The sequence below is a fragment of the Wyeomyia smithii genome, chromosome 3, assembly GCF_029784165.1.
Source record: "Wyeomyia smithii strain HCP4-BCI-WySm-NY-G18 chromosome 3, ASM2978416v1, whole genome shotgun sequence".
NCBI classification, from domain to species: Eukaryota; Metazoa; Arthropoda; class Insecta; order Diptera; family Culicidae; genus Wyeomyia; species Wyeomyia smithii.
The window spans coordinates 182,632,603-182,652,105 of record NC_073696.1 but is presented as its reverse complement, the minus strand read 5'-3'; positions in this window follow the sequence as shown (position 1 = coordinate 182,652,105).

Sequence of the window (19,503 nt, the reverse complement as noted above, 5' to 3'; positions counted from 1 at the left end):
GAATTCAACCAGAAGTTTGATACTGTATCTGACCATCATGAGTCATCCGTATTTGTAACATCGATTTAACCAATAAAATTGGTTTGTGAAGATGGCACTATATTGTGGACGAATGCTACTCCTCAGTCCGTGAAATTTTGTCGGCCAAAGAGTATCAAATTCAAAAAGGAAACAACAGAGCTCACTTGTCAAACTGAAACGGAGTTCGATGAAGAAATTTCAACGTTAATACCAACCCTACGCAATGTTGATGGAATGTTTTTGGAGGTAGAATGTGACTTTTATTTGACGATGCTCGACGGTAAATTTATTCTGGCTATATCTGAAGAAACATCAAGTTCTGTTTGCTACGTTTGTGGATGCCCTCCATTCAAAATGAACGATTTGGTTAAAGCGAGAAGCTACGCTGGGAATGAAGACATGCTGAAAAAAGGATGCTCAGGGCTACATTCATGGTTGAGATTTTTAGATGCAGTAAATAATATTTCCTACAAGTTCCAATAAAGCAGATGGCAAGAGGCGAGGAAAATAAGAAACTTGTTAACTCTCGGAAAAAAGAAGCTCAGAGCCGTTTTTGGAATGAGTTGCACCTAAGACTCGATGTTCCTCGGCCGTCTTAGGTAATGATGCACGTCGCGTATTCGAGGATCCAATAAAGCTGACCAGTATACTTGAAGTGGATGAAAATCTGATAGTCAATTTGCATACTATTCTGGTATCTCTAGCATGTCAATTACCAATTGACATTGATAAGTTTGAAAGTTTGTGTCATGAAACAGCGGAAATCTATGTAAAAAATACAAATGGCAACCTATGACCCCTACGCTACGCAAAATCCTAATGCATGGTGTAGACATTCTCAAACGTTCCATTGCCTGTGGGCCAGATGTCTGAAGAAGCGGCAGAAGCAAAGAATAAAATATTGAGGGAATATCGGTCAAGACACTCGCGTCGAACGTCACGGGTTAATAATTTGGAGAATGTTTTCAACCGTCTTTTGGATTCCAGTGATCCTGTTATTTCCAGTGTTTATTTGGAAGAGAGACTTCTGAAAAAAAAAACACAAACACAAGATCTTCTCTTAACCATCGAAAAGGATACCAATGACATCGATTATTCCGGGGCGTTTGAAGACTGTGAACCACTAGAGGGGTTCTATGATGAACTGGATCAATTGAACGAAGATTTGAAAGAAGAGAAAAGATGCAAAAGATGATATTTGAGGGACAGAAATATTTTGAGAGAAATTTACGGGGGTATTAATGTTATCAATAAAATCGAAATCTCTAATGGTCGCTTTGTTATTTCTTTTCTATTCTATTCGAAAAACTGCTGTAAAATACAAGAAAAATATCTTTTCTGATACATTGGAGAACAACAACAATTATCGCAACATTGAGAGGAGATGGAAGTTTGACGTCTTCAGTAGTTTTGTTGGAATTGAATAGCTCTACAACTTTGCTGAAGAAACCGTATCTCTAGAATGTTCCTATCAAAAGTTAGATACGAGCGCCATCTCTGCGGACAAATCGCAAACTAACTTTCCAAGTCATGAGAAGCGTTTTACTATTATGTGCATCTTTGCTAAAAGCAGTAATCGTCCATCACGTTCCAAAATCGAGTTATTTTTGTTTTTTTTCGAAAATACATGACATTTGCCTCGGTTTACGTGGTTTATTGACAGTCCCTTGTCAGTACAAGGCCAGCCTCGTACACCAGTGGACCATTTCTAACTCACTATATTTCTGTTTTGAACATCATCGTAGCAGGAGACACTTCAAAGACAGGAGTAGGTTGTTAGCATCAGTTTTCAGATGGATAAATGACATCCATCGCTCACGCTCCTAGCTCCAAGTTACTGGAGGTATTCGCATCCAAGAGAAGAATTCTTCTCCATAGAGTCGATCGTCTCCAGAGATAGGCACTTACGCTACTTGGATTTGATTTCGATGTGGAACACATCTCATCTGACAAGTTCGGACACGCAGTGTAGTTCCAGGCAAATCAACAATCATGAGAAACTAGTTGAAGAATTCATCGAAGAGTTGGACAGCGCCTTATGTGCTCCGTTCAGCAGTTTTTCGGTCACCTTCGAAATGGTTCGCCCAGACACGACACTTCAGACAATTGTCTCAACGCTGGTTGACCAACATTCAAACAAATCACCAATTCACGTCTCAAGACGTTCTGTTGCCGGCGAGAATCTCTTTCGATTATTATGTTCAGCGATTGCATTGTAGTTCCAGCTGTATACCGTACTCGCATCCTGAAACGGATTTATCGCAGTCATTCTGTAATGTATTTACTGAAGTCGGTTGCATGCAGTATCTTTTACTAGCCTACGATTGACGAAGATATTCAGAACAATTTTCAACGTTGTTCTGTATGTGCCAGCGCTGCAAAGTCCCTACCATGGTTCGAATCTCGACCAATACCACAGTGGTACTAGAGCTAATAATCGCGAACTTCTTTCATTTACTCTTCAACAGCTTGTTTTATTGACATACTATCTGCATTCGGAAGATATTTTGTATATAAAAAACCTCGAATAAAGACAAACAACCGTAACTCCGCCGCTTGTATCGCTGCAATATCTAACTTTTCAGCCTTACACTTTGGAGAAATGGCGTGTTCAGCAAAGTTGCAGATAATTTTGTCACAAAAAACTTAGATGAAAACACTTTTCCTCTAACTTCCCTTGTTTCGGAGATATACTGTTTTATGTTAGACTAGTCCTTAAAATTCGATTGTTCAACATGAGAAAAACTGTAACAAATAGAAGGCAACAGTGTTCAGCATTGTTTGTGTTTGTGTATCATCGAAACACACAAATTTGTAGAGAACACAAAAAAAGTTATCTTCTACACAGATCGAGTTGTTGCCAAAAATCTCAAAATGTTATGTTTTTACGACAAACGTTTCACCCAAATTCGTAGAGTGATTATAATAATTATTCATCCTATGCAAGTTTTGTCTGCTGGTTTTCGTTTGTTTGTGATCTAGAGATGTCCAAAAACTGATTTTTCGTCATTTACTCGTTTTTTGTAGAAGCTATCTTTATTGAGTCTTCTACAAAGTTGTATGTTTTATGATGTACAAATATATGCTGAACACTGTTGCCTTTTAAATGCTACAGTTTGTAAATATTTACAAAAATCTAATTTTAAGGAGTAAAATGAGACGTTGCCTCTCCAAAACAAAAAGTGTAAGAAGAAAAGTGTCTGCAGCAGAGTTTTGTGTGTGTATACCTACAATTTTGCTGAAGACACCATTTCTCTATAGTGCAAGAGTGAATAGTTTGATTTAGCAACGCAAACAGCGGCGAAGTTCCAAACTTGAACTTATTATCGTTCTCTTAAGCTTTCTATGCAAAAAATTTTTTTTCGAGGCAGTATCTCAATAAAAATAAGTATTTGGAGAATAAATGTACTGCCTGGTCATCGGCAATTCTTTTACCAATTGACCAGATATTTTCCAAATTTCTTCAAGCCGCCATCGACGATTCCGAAACCTGAACCTGGATACAATTGTTACGCATGTTCAAGCGGTTTGGTTAGAAATCCGGAATCATTTATATTCGTACTGCTCCCCACCACAGTCAAACGGACGTGCTTCAACCTACGGAAATCCATCAAGACCAACTGATGTCAACTCCACATTTATCGTTACCGCAACTGTAAATGCTGGAGCAATGGTATCTGCGAAAGTCCTAGTAACTGGACTATCATTGAAGCGTTTGGGGAAATAAATTTCAATATTCTACTGGATCGAAGTGCGGGACGTCGAAACTTATTCTTGATCATGAAAATCAACTACGCGCTAGGTATGATGTATTCAACAGCCATCACGAAGAGTTCATCTACCTTGACTAAACTGATTGCCGATTTCGTAATAACTTCTTTCGTTTGCAACAGTCTGCATAGCGATAAATGAAAAATAAACGCTCCAAACTTGCACATTTTTAACATAGTCGCTTTTATAGGCTTTCATTTTACCTCTCTATTTTGCTGTGAAAAGTAGTCCTACGTCAAACACATTTTGCCAATAATTAAGCTTTAGGAATAATAATGAAATTTCTAATTATTAATAAATATCCAGTTTAACCCATACCGATGTTTAACTTTCAATCCCAAGTATTCGGTTACCTCTCTAAAACTTGAAAACGGAAAAAACATAAAATTTATTCCGCTCACATCATACATGAGGGTAAATTCAGCTGTGACGGTAATCACGATAAAGTATTTCTCAGTTCCACGATATATTGAAATCACGCAAGAGGTGCAAATGACGGAAAAAAGGAAGCGAGTACCAACACAATAGTGTTCTTGAGCCAACGGTTATAATCTTTCATCTTACGCCGCTCAACAACTAACTAGCGCTCTGTGGCAGGATATTCAATTGCGGCAAACTCACTTGAGTTAATCGCCTTTATACCGGGAACGAGAGGCCACCACGAGTGTGTTGCAAGTAGCTGAACGGTTAGCTCGTATAGACCATGTCTGATTTTATTTCCTATAAAATAAAGCATTAACTTGACTGAGTTATTGCTCTCGTAGCGGAGCTTCCTTCCAGGCAATGCTGGTATAAAGCTTTCATCCTCTCTATGGAACAATTGCGGAAAGTGAAAGGAATATGTTTTGGTACAATAAAACACTTGAACAAACATTGAAACTGCAAGAGATTGATATTAGGTAAAAACAAAAAAGCATTAAAAATAAACAATTGTGAACAAATGACACTGCAATTCCTAGCAAGGGCAGAGCAGATTACTAACATAGCATTAATCTCGATGATGAAATAATCTTATACACACACATACATTGAACACGTTTAGATAATGAATCAATCACATGGAATAGTGAAAAGTGTTCAGAGCCAGCACCTAACCTTATATTGCATCGCCCATCGAATAATTTCTGTAGGGAGAATTAGACAACTACGTCCATTGCATTGAACTTTTGTAGTAACAGGATACCGGATACCGGCATCCGGATATCACGTTTTCAGCGGAAACGAGAAAAAGAAGCGCCTTTGATCAACTCTCTACCCAGAGCGGCCTCATACATGGAAACAATCTTTGAAGTCTGTCGGGTATGTGTTTTATCCATTATATAATCGACCGGCAGTTCATTTAGGTGTAACCATTTTACCAGAATTGAATGTTGAAACGGGTTTGATTTGATTCCACGAACAAGTTCAGTTAGGTACTTCGATGTGTGCTTATGCAATGATTTCATTCTAAATCTAAAAATGGTAGTAGGGCAGAGACAGCAGTGGGAATCAGACGTTGAAGTTCTTTCAGATTATCACAAAGGACAAGAATCAACCTCTTGTGAATCGAATTGTAATGTTTAGTATCGCGATATCTTTCACCGACGAATTGGCTTGAAAATTTCCATGACACGAAAAACGGTTCTGTGATTTGAACCATTTTTCGCTGCTTTCAACATAATCAACAAGCGACATTTTGTTGCTTCCGAGTCTAATCAGGAGCGAGATGGAAGGATTTGGTTAACGTTGTTGTTAATTCGATGATGTTCAATGTAAAAATGGTCACGGTTACTAGTGATGTCGTTTTTGTGTGTGTTAGCTCATATCCACTAGCCGATATGTTCTAAAACCAAATTCGTCTTACTTTCAACCATACAAAGTAATATATAAAATGCTGTGAATATTTTTTCATACATCCAGACTTTGTAAACGCAGAGCTACAAGTAAAATTAAAACCATTTTGCTCCCACACAAACCTGTTAAATTGCTCTCTTTTAAACACATTGCCGTTGCAACCTTGTTTCATATTTAAACAATTCTTAGCCGCTGGGTAACTTTGCCATTATAAAAGCTCTCTATGGCGATGAAAGAACGGCTGAGTTGTAAGTGCGTAAGCAATGCACAGCCTTTGTTCTGATGCTGCACTAAGATACAGACTGTAAGCATCCTGCGGCAGCATTCCTTGTGAAAATTGAGCTATTTAATATAGCAGATCCAGAAACATGGAACAAGAATGGCATCCGCAATGAGCAACAAGTAAAACTTTAAAAAACTTTAAAACTTTAAAACTTTAAAACTTTAAAACTTTAAAACTTTAAAACTTTAAAACTTTAAAACTTTAAAACTTTAAAACTTTAAAACTTTAAAATTTTAAAACTTTAAAACTTTAAAACTTTAAAACTTTAAAACTTCAAAACTTTAAAACTTTAAAACTTTAAAACTTTAAAACTTTAAAACTTTAAAACTTTAAAACTTTAAAACTTTAAAACTTTAAAACTTTAAAACTTTAAAACTTTAAAACTTTAAAACTTTAAAACTTTAAAACTTTAAAACTTTAAAACTTTAAAACTTTAAAACTTTAAAATTTTAAAACTTTAAAACTTTAAAACTTTAAAACTTTAAAACTTTAAAACTTTAAAACTTTAAAACTTTAAAACTTTAAAACTTTAAAACTTTAAAACTTTAAATCTTTAAAACTTTAAAACTTTAAAACTTTAAAACTTTAAAACTTTAAAACTTTAAAACTTTAAAACTTTAAAACTTTAAAACTTTAAAACTTTAAAACTTTAAAACTTTAAAACTTTAAAACTTTAAAACTTTAAAACTTTAAAACTTTAAAACTTTAAAACTTTAAAACTTTAAAACTTTAAAACTTTAAACCTTTAAAACTTTAAAACTTTAAAACTTTAAAACTTTAAAACTTTAAAACTTTAAAACTTTAAAACTTTAAAACTTTAAAACTTTAAAACTTTAAAACTTTAAAACTTTAAAACTTTAAAACTTTAAAACTTTAAAACTTTAAAACTTAAAACTTTAAAACTTTAAAACTTTAAAACTTTAAAACTTTAAAACTTTGAAATTTTTAAACCATAAAAGCTGCTCTATTTCGCTATATTTCAGTTTGGAAAACATGGGTCTGCTGTCTTCATTTCTTACTACTGCTCGTGTTGCATTCTTCTCTCCTGAAGTCATCTGACACTTCTCGTTAAAACATCCGTTAGGTCGCTTCCTCTCGACGAACTCAACTGCACCTTCCGTTGCGCTGTTAATAGCTGCTGTGACACTACTCCAGCAGTGCTCTGGAGGAGCCTCGATGAGCTTTGCTGCCTGCCTTAAGGCTTTGCGCGAACACAGACTAACAAGCAAATCCTCCATGATGGTAAGCTGACAAGCTTTGGGATTCAAATGGTAAGTTGATAACCTGGAATGAGCGTCCAACTAAGCTCGGGTCTCACAAGTTCCTATCTCCCACCTCCATGAGTCATACGATCACAATAGACTGCCAGCTAAACATCGACACAACTGATTGGAGTATCCTGGGCACTGTTGTCATCCGCAGGGTTGCAAATTTTCACTGTCAGTGATAGATTCTCAGTTAAAACTGAATACTTCGAATATCAGTATCAACACGAACGAGCTGACAGTGATAATTGCTTGCATTGCCAATCAGTTGACAGTGGTAATGCTGGCTAGCAGCATTACTGTGATTTCGCACACGCTATGTTGCTCTAGCGATGTTTATGCGGTGTAGAATGAAAGAGCCTACCTACTCCATTGACTGCATGTAATAGATTTGCTCAGATAAAATAATTTCGATATTAATTGAGATATATCATTTATATGACTGACATGATTATTGACTGATAGTTGACTTGGGTGACACTCAATATCAGTTTGAAATGAGTGAGAGTGAAACTGCTGTTGGATCACTTTTGTTTTTCTGTGTCGAAATTTCGCAACACTGGTTATCCGACAATAGCTAAGTTGGAAAGTGCGACGCGATTATTGGCGCGATAATTATATCACGGTAGAGGAAATGCCCCGCCAACCCAAGCGTCCATTCACCACGACTCAAAACAGCTCTGTTCTCCATGTTAGGACCAGGGTTGCCACATTTATATCTGTTTTTTCTCTGAAAATATCTGTATATCTGTATCTCGGGCCAAATAATCTGTATTAGAAATCTGTATCGAGCAAACTCAGAATGTTGGATGGAAACATTTTTACTTGCAGAATATATTTAAACAAATTCATTTTCAGCTTTTAAAATTTAGATCATTAGCTTAGGGGCCATGCGATTTCTGGTTTCAACTATATACTAGAAGTAGGCGTTCCAAACAAGCAGAAAAGTGTGGATTTATCAAAAAAATCTTACAAATGATCTGTAACAGAAACTTGAAATTACCATCCCGCCCATAGTGGTGTTCACCAGCTCAGACCAAGTTAAGTCATTTGTTTCAATGAATCTTCCGGCCAAAAAGTTTTTTTCAAGCGTACGAAATTCGTTAGACAACCCTTTTCAGTCAGTTACTGTTACGAATTTGGGGAATTGTTGCATCTAATCGTTTAAATTTTCCAATTCTACGAACGATTTTAGATTACTTAAAGCTGCCGTTTTTACAACAGGATCGGGCTCTTTGCAATTTGTTTTACGAACTTTGCATAGAAATCCTGACAAATATTTTGAAACGTTCATTTTTGCGCTTCGTTCAAGTCGGTATAACAAAAAAAAAAATATGTAAAATCTGTATTTTTGGCAATATTCTGTAATTCTGTAATACAGATTCTGTATTGCTTTTTCAGGTCAGAAATCTGTAAAATACAGAAAATTCTGTATATGTGGCATCCCTGGTTAGGACGGCTGATCAATGTCCTGGTGTCAGCGTGGGACTTTAAACCGGAGCCTGACAAAGTCATTTTCAATTGACAATTATCAGGTTATCATTTTCGAGCACTTCGTGAGTCACAAGACACCCAGTCAAAAGCTCTTGCTGTGATTCTCACAACTGAAGGGTTTGAAATTGATACAAACGCATTTCAAATGAAAGCGGAGATTATCACCATCACTCTCACATGACGATTCTCAATTGAAAATGACAATGAGCACTGACGGAGACAGAAGGTTTCCATACAGAACTTCACGCATATATATAGAAAAGAGGAAGGAAATATTGATCGGAACTTGCGTAACGTATTTATTGGATGCCATTGCCGTTCTAACTACGGGTTGCGGTATTAGAAAATTACCATCAAACGACGCAATGCGGTGCTTATTTCAATTCGCTGAAGGCAAGGAAAGAGTCTCTCTCTCCGTCGATTGAAATAGAAATCAGTTTCATTTGAAATGATCCAAAAGAAGAAAGAGGGAAAGAGAGAAAGAAGTGATTCGTTGACAGTAGCCGAAAGGAATCAAGTGAAAATCAAACTGTTCGAATCGAAATGACAGCGCGTGTATATCAGTTTCATTGTTTTGTTTCGAAAATGTAGGGCCCTGCTCTAAAGGCCATCCATTAATGATGTCACGCAAAATTTGGCAAAAATTAACTCCCCCCGTCCTCCTTGTCGCAAACTGCTATAACTTTCTTGACCCCTACCCCTTAATTACGTCACGTTTTTATGCCCCCCCTCCCCCCTTCCTTGGTTATAATTGACTAAAAATTGAGAATTTTGTAAAAAATGCATTTTTTAAAATTTGGAACGATTTTACTAAAATATAAACTGAAAAAAATGAAGATTATCAAATATAACTAGAAAAGGCACATAATTCTTAGTCCTAGGATTTTGTTGATAGAGTCGCATATCGACGACATAGAAAGCCGGAGCAGTAACTGCAACTGCAATAGGCCATCCATATTAAGTTCCTCTTCATAAAACAATTCGCAGTCCAAGTTTTCTCAACATGTTACAATAACCAAGCATTCTTATTCACGTTTTTTACATTTTTTTTAGGATTGAGAGAGAGACTAAAAATAAAAAGAATTGCGCTGTCATGCATAAACAAACATGCACGGCAAAATAGAACTAACGAACGTTTTATAAACTTAGGCGTTCCAAACAAGCAGAAAAGTGTGGATTTATTATCTCAAGCGAACATTTAGCAAAACAAAAGTGATCGTAGAACTATGAATGAATGAAGCAATTATCATAAATAGTTTTGAGTTAAACTTTTTTTTCTCGCTTATTTACCGTCGGTCTAGTTCCGCCACTGTTGTTGTGCCAATCACCGACGCCCGGGGAGGCGCCTCCACCCAGGACCCTAACTCACGACCCGTTGATTAACGGACCAGCGCCAACGGCTTTACTTCCTCATGCGATGGAAGGCGTGATCCCAGAGATTTTTCGCCTCAGAAAATCTCCCGGTGTCGGCTAGGATTGAATCTAGACCAGTTGGGTTGGTTGTGAGTGGATCACGCCACCTCACAACCATCGACACCTATGTCGGCGGTGGGATTCGAACCCAGGCGTCGAGCGTGGTTGGCGAAGACGGTACCAACCACGCTAGGCCCCCGCTCTTTTTTTTTGAGTTGAAATGTGATGTCACACTAAAGCTAACCCCCCCCCCCCTCCTCCATATGTTACAAAATGTCAAAATCGTTATCGGAAATCTCAACGTTCAAGTTAACCAGGAGGAGGAATTAAGACCTACTGAGTATGCGCAAAGCCTTTAGGCAGCGTTGTCGGATGAGAGAGAGTTACAGTGCTGTTGGATTCGGCGAGAGGAATCGACGAAACAGCTGGTTCGAAGAGGAGTGTAAAGCGATTCTAGACGAAAAGAATGCAGCGTGGGCATCGATGCTCCAGCAAAGCACACGTCATAATGTGAATCTGTACAAACAGAAACAAAAAGACCACGGATGGTCGACAATCCTGCCGAACAACCAATCCGTGAGCAACGACGTAGGTTGAGGAGGAGGCAAGAATTACGAATGAGAAACTTATCGTGATCGCCAAATCCCTAAAGGTGAGAAAGGCACCGGGACCGGATGGTATTCCCCGGGCTGTTCCGGGCAGTCATGCAGAGTTGCCTGCATGACTGTCTCTTTCCGGACAGGTGGAAGCAGCAGATGCTTGTCTCACTACCGGAGGCTGGAAATCCGCCAGGGGACCCATTGGCATATATGCCCATCTGCCTACTGCACACTACGGGCAAGGTGCTTGAGAGGATTATCCTCAACAGACTGGTCAGGTATCCGGAGGGTGTACACGGTCTGGCAAGTAGCCAGTTCGGTTTCCGAAAGAGCAGGTCCACGCTGGATGCCATCTCCTCCGTCACCAAGGGCGGAGGTAGCACTCCAGCGCAAGAGAAAGAACACGCTATTAATCGTCAAGCTCGACGTGAAGAATGCGTTCAATAGCGCCAGTTGGGACTCCATAGCGCTTGCGCTCAGGAGCATCAATGTACCGGTGTCGCTGTACAAGATTCTGGAAAACTACTTTCAGAATCGGGTATTTGTTTACAACACGGAGGAGGGTTAGAAATGCGTCCCAATCACCGCAAGAGTTCCGCAAGGTTCAATCCTGTGTTCGGTGTTGTGGATTGTCATGCATGACGGGGTGTTGAAACTCAAGTTCCCTGTAGGAATTGTGATCGTCGGTTCCGCAGACGACATAACGCTAGATGCTTACGACGAGTCGATCGACAAGGTCGAGTTGACGGTCGCGCACTGTTTACGCAAAGTCGAGGACTGGATGTGCTCCAGGAAACTGGAACCAGCGTATCATAAAACGGAGGTCACGGTTGTGAACAACCGTAAACCAGAGCAACAGGAGGTGGTCAGAGTCGGAGACAGTAAGCTCACGTTCAGGAGTCACGTCGACTATGCCTGTAGGAGGGCCCCATCGGTTCTTGCAGCACTATCTCGTGTGATGTCCAATAGCTTATTTATGGCAGCAAGCGAAGACTTCTTGCCAGCGTGGTTTCGTCCATACTTAGGTATGGTGTGCAAGTGTGGTCCAAAGCGCTAGGTGCTAACAGTTACCGCGGTAAACTGTACCTAAAGGCTCATGTGCTTGAGAGTTGCGAGTGCGTATGGTACAGTGTCATACGATGTAATCTGTGTCTTGTCCGGCTTGATGCCTATCAGCATCATCATCAAGGAGGACAGTGAGTGTTTCGACCAACGTGACACAAGGGGTATACGAGGTACCAGAAGGCCATTCTCGTGAACTTTCACCTGACACAAATTTTGTCAGGCCATGGTTGCTCCAGGCAATATCTGCACAGGCTCAGACACGTGGGGTCCCCCATTTGTCCCGAGTTTGAGGAGCGGGAGGAGACTGCTGAGCCTGTCTTCTTCGTATGCCCACGTTTCATAAGAGTAAAACATGGCGGCTGTGAGCGGGCCTGGCACTACTCCGGACAACCTAGTCTGGAGGATGTGCTAGACCCGGACATCTGGAGCGCGGCCTGTGCGGCCGCCTCCCAGATCGTCCTGGAACTGCAACGTGTATGGCGGGTCAACTTCCAATACGCCAGTGGTAGCTAACTACCAGTCTGCAGGTAGTTAGCTAGGAGGTTATAAGAGTAAAGAGGGTGCATCACGCACAAAAGCCACTCCCCGACGCAATACTTAACCGTCGTTTCGGGGAGACCAGAGCTAGAGACTGAAGGGGTTGTAGTGGGTCGGGACAGGGACCAGTAGGTGTTTGAGGGAGTGTAACTACCCCAGCATCTCTGCCCTAGTTTCATCCCCGCACCCTGAGTTCTCTTCTCATGTGTCTGTTCGCAGATTTCCCCAGACTTTGACAAGGCGACAGCATTTTGCGCTTGAAGGTGGTATGAAATGTGCGGCCTTTTACATGCGGTTTTTAATAAATCCTGCCAGTCCATCTGCTCCGCTGAAAACGTGAACCTAGCTGGAAGTCATACCTTCTACGGACATCACAAGACGTTGAGGTCTGGAAAACTCCTCCCGCGTACCAAATGCACTATGTACAAGACGTTTATAAAATCGGCCACGAAACAAGGACAATGCTCGAAGAGGACTAGCCGTTTTTGAACAACGTGTGCTCTGGACCGATTGCGACCACGCTTGATAGTGGATATGTGAAGACTTCTGGTGCTCTACCTAGCCCGTTTGAAACTCGCGGAAGGTTTCGGCAATGCTTTAATCTTTTCTACATCCTATTCAATATTGTGGTAGAAGGTTTTATAAAACATGCGGTCCTTAACCTGCGAGACACAAGCTTCAGTCAGTTCAGCTCAGTTTATCTGCTTCACTGACAACGAGGACCTCTTCGGAAGGATTTTGCCAGGTGGTTACCGTACAGTACACCATACTGTAACCTGAAGTCGGAACGGACAGGGAAGACCGAGTATCTACTGGCAATCGGATTGAGTGCGATAGGGCTCGCATAGGCAGTGGCGTAGCAATCGACAGAGATGAGTTCGAGGTGGTGGATGAATCTGTCTATCTAAGATCATTCGTAACCTCAGACAACAACTGAGCAGAGAAATCTGCAGACGTATTATAGCTAAAAGTTGTGCCTACTATCGACTCCACAAGAGCTTGAGGTCTGTTAAACTTTGCTCTTGAGCCAAGTGCACCATACAAAAGACAGCCCGTAGACAATGCTCGAAGAGGGCGCTGGTCGTTTTTGAACGACGTGTGCATAGGACAATCATTGGCAGAGTATGTAAAGGAGGCTTATGGCGGGCCAGGATAAACCACGAGGTAAAGCAAATCTACTGTGAAACAGGATTCAGGAAGTCGCTAAAACTGTAAGAGTACAATGAACAATAATCTCGCAAAAAATTATGTCGTTCGGTACAATACGTAGAGGTGTGCAGCAAGGATGAAACAAGTAGAGCTAGATCTTAGAAGTGTGGGAAGCTCGTCTAACGTTGCGATGAGATCTTTAGAAAAGTCTCAGATAATTTAATATTCTGTGACAATCTGGGAAATTTGACACAGAACAAAAAAACATTTTTTAACAGTAATCATATTTTCCCTGAAACCGCAATTTGATTTCCTACAACTTTGCTGAAGACACCATTTCAATCAAACAAATCGTTTTTTCTGATATAGAAACTTTTAACTATCAGTCACAATTTTGAATAGCCCGTTTTGAAGCTCGAGTCAACATGAACAGCGGATATCACAAAACGACCTTATTATGAAAAAGGTACAACTGTAAAAAGTTTTAGCGAGATCGGAAATGGTCGATCAGGATCGATTTGCGAAGTCGCATGGAATGACTCATTACACGATAAGAAAAATATTCCACGAGGACATTTTGGCTTTTTATTATAATAACGACAGCAAGCATCACGTTGATAACGTCCAAAGGAACGGTGAGTATCATTTGGTTGGATTTTCCGAAGATTTTTTTTCGCGACCGTGAACGATGCCCGTGAATTATCTCATCGGAGTATGACAGCTCGTTTCAAGAATAAAATTCTAGTGTGTTTTAAATGGCGCTGCGTTCATTGGAAGTGAATATTGAAAATTATTGGCTATAATTTTCACAGAATTCCGGTAGTGAAAATGATTTTCATCAGCCCTGCCTGGTTTACAAATCTCTGAAGGGCTACGGGGTGCAAACATCAGTAATTCTCATCGGGCTTCGTGCTAAACTCTATCGACGCGCATAAAATAATTCCGAATTCTATGGTTGGTTTCAATGTTCCTCCATACGACCTTCACTTAAAATACTTTGAATGATGGAGTTTATATATAGATTGTATTTCGCATCGCAAGTAATGTTAACGAAACACAAATAGGTACAGCAACTGACAAAACCATAAAATTCTTTCGAAACGAGTTGCTGCAGGACGTCAACAAAGAGTTTTGGTTCTCCGAAATAAATCTGACGAGCTTGGCTGGATATGACGTGGATATGAAAGAAGCCTCATTTGACAAACATCCCATAACAGTAGTCGGAGGCTGAAGAGAATATTGTAGTCTCATTCTTAGCTCAATTGCTATTTATGCAATTGATTGAACGATAATTTTGTGACGGCTATCAAAGTACTGATGTTTTTATTAGAAGCGTTATATCAGCGATGGCATTTCAAAACGTATGAAAGTGAAACAAATACTAAATTATCATTTTGAATACATATTCGAGATTAGAGTTCGTGTTTACTTAATCAATGGAATTTAAAATATACTTCCATATACTCAAAATATGAAAAAAAAACGAATTCAATCAAACGCCTGTCTAATAACTTTAATTCAGCTGCTTAACTTCCAGTGTTAAAACAATCATTTAAGTCATCAAAATTGTATACATTATTGTTGTGCGAGAAAATACCATGGTGCTTGCAGAGCTCATCACCATGTGTGTCACATTCAGTGTGTTTCGAAACAGACCCGCAAATCACAATGTTTCCTCAGCGATTACCTCAACCAACAGCGACCGACAGAATCGTACGTGACTCTGAAATTGTATGATTTGCGTCGGTTATTCAGCATGCACTTGGTTTGTCAGTCTGAAATCCAGTTCCTCTTTTTTTTCTTCCTACCCCTACCAACACTCTGCGGCAAGTAGGTTCTAGTGCAAACATTTATTGCAAACCGGCGTTTACTCAGTCCGCAAATACAGCGGCACTGGTTCCTGCAGTTGCAGTTGCAGACCTTCCACCGAAACCGGACAATATATAGATACGGTCAACTAAACTATGCCCCGTTTGAAGTATAGTAGGCAATTTATTTTGTGACTTAGCTGGTGATTTATCATTTCGAATCTGGTCTAGAACTTGTGTCATTGAATAGCATCGCTAAAATTGTTCGGAAAACTCTCATACGGTCGCTCGGTCGTAACGGGCAAAACGAGCGCTTATTTATATGTGTGTTGTTTAAATCTGTGTGTTAAAAGCAGAAATTGTCAGAAAGCTATTTCGATGAACTTTCTTCGTATTTTATCGCCTGGCACACCCTACCGTGGGAGTCAAATCCCAAAAGTTTTCGCAATGCACCCGAGGCATATGATTCGCTTTCGCTTTGCGAAAAGTTGATGTAATTAAAGCTAGCCTAGTGAAAAACCACTATAAACATAGAACGACCCGAGCCGGAAGAAATTATCCTCCTGCTCTATTACAGCGGAAAGTATTAACCTCATTATACTTTTATATTATATTATATTTCCTCATTATACTTCGTAATCAAAAACAATGGTAGCAAAAATAGTATCAATAAAATTAATTTTTACTTTTCACAATCGAATATATTTAACCTTTCCCGCGGAGATCAACAACCAGATCCACATTTTCCGTTTGTTTGGATTCTGCCAAACTAAACATAACACAAATTAAATCTGACAATTTAAATAACTAACGACTCCAATCATGCAATGGACCTACCGCGAAATAGCCAACAACATCCACGCGTATCCGCGGCAGAACATTACGACCAGCTCGAGCTCATTTGCATTATGAACACAGCACACAAAAACCAAAAGCGAATGCTCCAGTGGGACTTTTTTCTAGGAGAATTATGATTTTACGTTTGGCCCGAAGTGGTAATAAAACTACCACAATTCAACGAAGGGACCGACGAATGACCGAAATGGTTGTCAGAATCGAAACGGTAGTGCAAAATATGTGCCAACACTGAACGTTACTGAGAGGAGCTTCAGGGAATAATTAATATAGAAATAATTTTGTATTCCAGTGACACCCATTTTCTATGCTTCGATATTGCGCGCGTAATTTTATATTGTTTATAGAATACTAAAACAGAGCAAATTAAGTTCCCCGAAACAACGATTGAGAGTTTGGACTTCGACTTCGACTGAAGGCAAATGATGATAGCCCTTTATAGATCACTGGATAATTTATAATTATAAGTTTTATATTTGCGCTGCAGCTTTTATACCACCTGTGCCAAGTGAACCGTTGGTAATAATATTTAAAAAAAAACGAGCAATGAGATAGAATATCTATATAACTGCCACGCGGGATCACTCATCCGTTGCCCTGTAGCTTTTTGATTTCAATGGAACCAAAATTGCATCTTTCATTCTTCCAATATGATAAATGACTGTTTCGCCTTCCTTGCCGAAAAAGGGCTATAAATCCGCGGCGAAAGCTCGCTCTTTTATTTAGACTCTTACCAATCGATCCAGTCTCGGAAACAGAACAAATGTCTGTCTCGACGTTTGAGTCACATTTCGGAGTGGGGTTTTGTATTGAAAATTTAGTGCAAAAGTGATACATACTAATTTTCACTCGTGTTATATCTACGGGAACCAGTAACTCACTCGAGTTTGTCACTCGGGTTTGGCCTAACTCGTTTGAACGCGTTTGTTTAAACATGAATGGTATTTTTGAGTGAATTGTTCTGCTAAAAAGAGTTTTTCCATTAGTTGAAACTTTTCTACTCGAAGAATGCTGCAAGGAAGTCATCCAGGTCAGTTGAGTAAATAATGTGTAAAAGCGCAGTGGTTCGAATTGGAAAATTTCAGCAGAATAGTTTATTATCTAAAGTACACATTGCAGGGATATAAAGTTCTAATATAAATAGATAGATGTCCTTGAATGAATGTTAGTGATGCATTTATTTTTTTAACGGATAAACGTGTTTTTTGCATAAGATATATGAACCTTTCCGTTTTCGATACTTAAAACTGAAAGGTTATAATACTTTTTTTTTTTGAAAAAAGAAGTGCTATCTTCTGAGAACATTGAGAGGCTTTTTTATCTTTTTGTTGGTCGATATTAACGTTGTCAGTGTTTGTATAACCTCTTTGTTATATGTACGTCCTCGTATACAGAGAAAATATAAATGCTCTTAGAAATTATCGTTCACGAACTCGGAATAATCCCAAACTAATAACTTTTTGTAGCTTTTATTATTACAGTTGACCTACCGTTTTTCCATTGTAATCACCGCAAGAATCTCTAGAATAAAAAGCTTCGAGAAAATGTCCATAATTAATTTTTATAAGCGATATTTTTAGGAGCTGAACTGTTAGAAAATTATATTCTGATTGTAAAAAAAAGGAACCCAAATTGTATCCTTGTTTTACTAACATAAAGGTACATGACCCATTGATTACAATCGAGATTAACAAGAGAGGCAGAAAACAGAATATCTTATCGTAGAGTACTTCCTAGTCACTTTAAAAGCAATAACGGAAAATTCTCCTCTTTGTTAAAAAAATGTTTTGAAAAAGTTACGTTAAGTAGTACTTTCATCTCTAGTCAAGAACACATCTGTCACATATTGTACATGTTATTAGTTTCTTCCATCTCCAATTCATCCGGTTTACGTGTAATAATTTGTTGATCGTATGCATACGAAGTAGAGATAAAGTATGACAGGAGCTGCCATCCGTCATACAGTATGCAAGTGTTGATGATTTTAAATCCCTCATATGATTTTTAAAATCACATCACAATCTTCAACTGCGTTAGAGCAAAGCACAAACATCTGCCTTCTTGCTGGCGGATGCAAGCCATGTTGAAAATACACACTTATCGTTTGATAGGAACTTATTCCGACCTTAATCATGATACAGCACTAATCTAGATCTCCGGTAACTCTGGCCACGAGCTATTAAACCTTTTTATTTTCATGTAAACAATTGGGTGAGTGAAGGAACAAAACAGTGGTGTTTTCAATTAGACATTTTAGGCTGGGACGCTACGGGAGTGATTCTGCATACGTGTGAAAGAAAGGGACGGAATTGAACCTAATCGTCCCCTGAAGAAACACATTCAAGCACGCAGCCGTTATTCGTTTTGTTACTATTAGTTTTTACTTTTTTGTATAATCCACGGTGTTGAGACACAAAAAGTAATAATATGTTGCTCAAAAGTAACAAATTCTTCTCCGTTTGTTTTGAGTGTATGCTCTAGACCAGGGTAGAACAATCTACTGGTACGCTACAGTATTCACACGACAATAGCAAGATTTTTGTAATTACCACTGTAGAATGAAACACTACGCGACAGTAGCCGCTACCGAAGTTTCATACGATCTGCTTTATCTCTTGCTTTTTGTCACGAATTCAATATGCACAACAATTCTCTCGCTTACTTCTCTTTATATTGTTGTCATCGTATAGACAATCTCTGGCTCGTGTGTTATTGACTGTAGCTGTCTGTGCTATTTATTGCAATTATTACGAATTTGAGTGGAATCAATTTACTTAGCATCGATTGTTATTTGGGTCTAAGGACAGTAATTAAATTTGTAAGATTCATACTTTTATTGTCCTGCTTTTGCCCAAATATGCCAAATGTGGATAAGACTTTCGCTACAACGAACTATTTTTGAATGAAAAAGTTCAGAGTTGGGACTCAAATCTTCTAGTGTACACGATTGATGATATTTTTCGGCAGTACATATAAAGAAGTTATTTATTTTCAATTTTATTACTGTGCTAAACTGTCGTGTGATTGCTAATTATTGTCATTCGCACAATGCGACAGTCGAGATATAGAAGCGGCCGGAGATCGGCACAGAAGAGAATCGTTAACCATCCGTGTTAGCTTCTAGTCACACGATTCTCTCAAATAGAGTTTAACGTTTAACAGTTTAACGCTGCTGTCGCAGTCTGCAAGAGAGGCAACAGTACTTTTCGATACGGTGTCATGCAAAAGTGTCAACTGGTTGACACACTGCTCTAGACCCTTATATTCTATGTCCAACAAACTTACATTTACGTAGGTCACAGATGACACAGATTTCCTATAGAGCACTCTATGGAGAATTAAAAATATTTTTACAATCAAAATGGTTTGTTTGATTGTAGATAGCAATTTTGTCCTTCCAAAAAAAATAT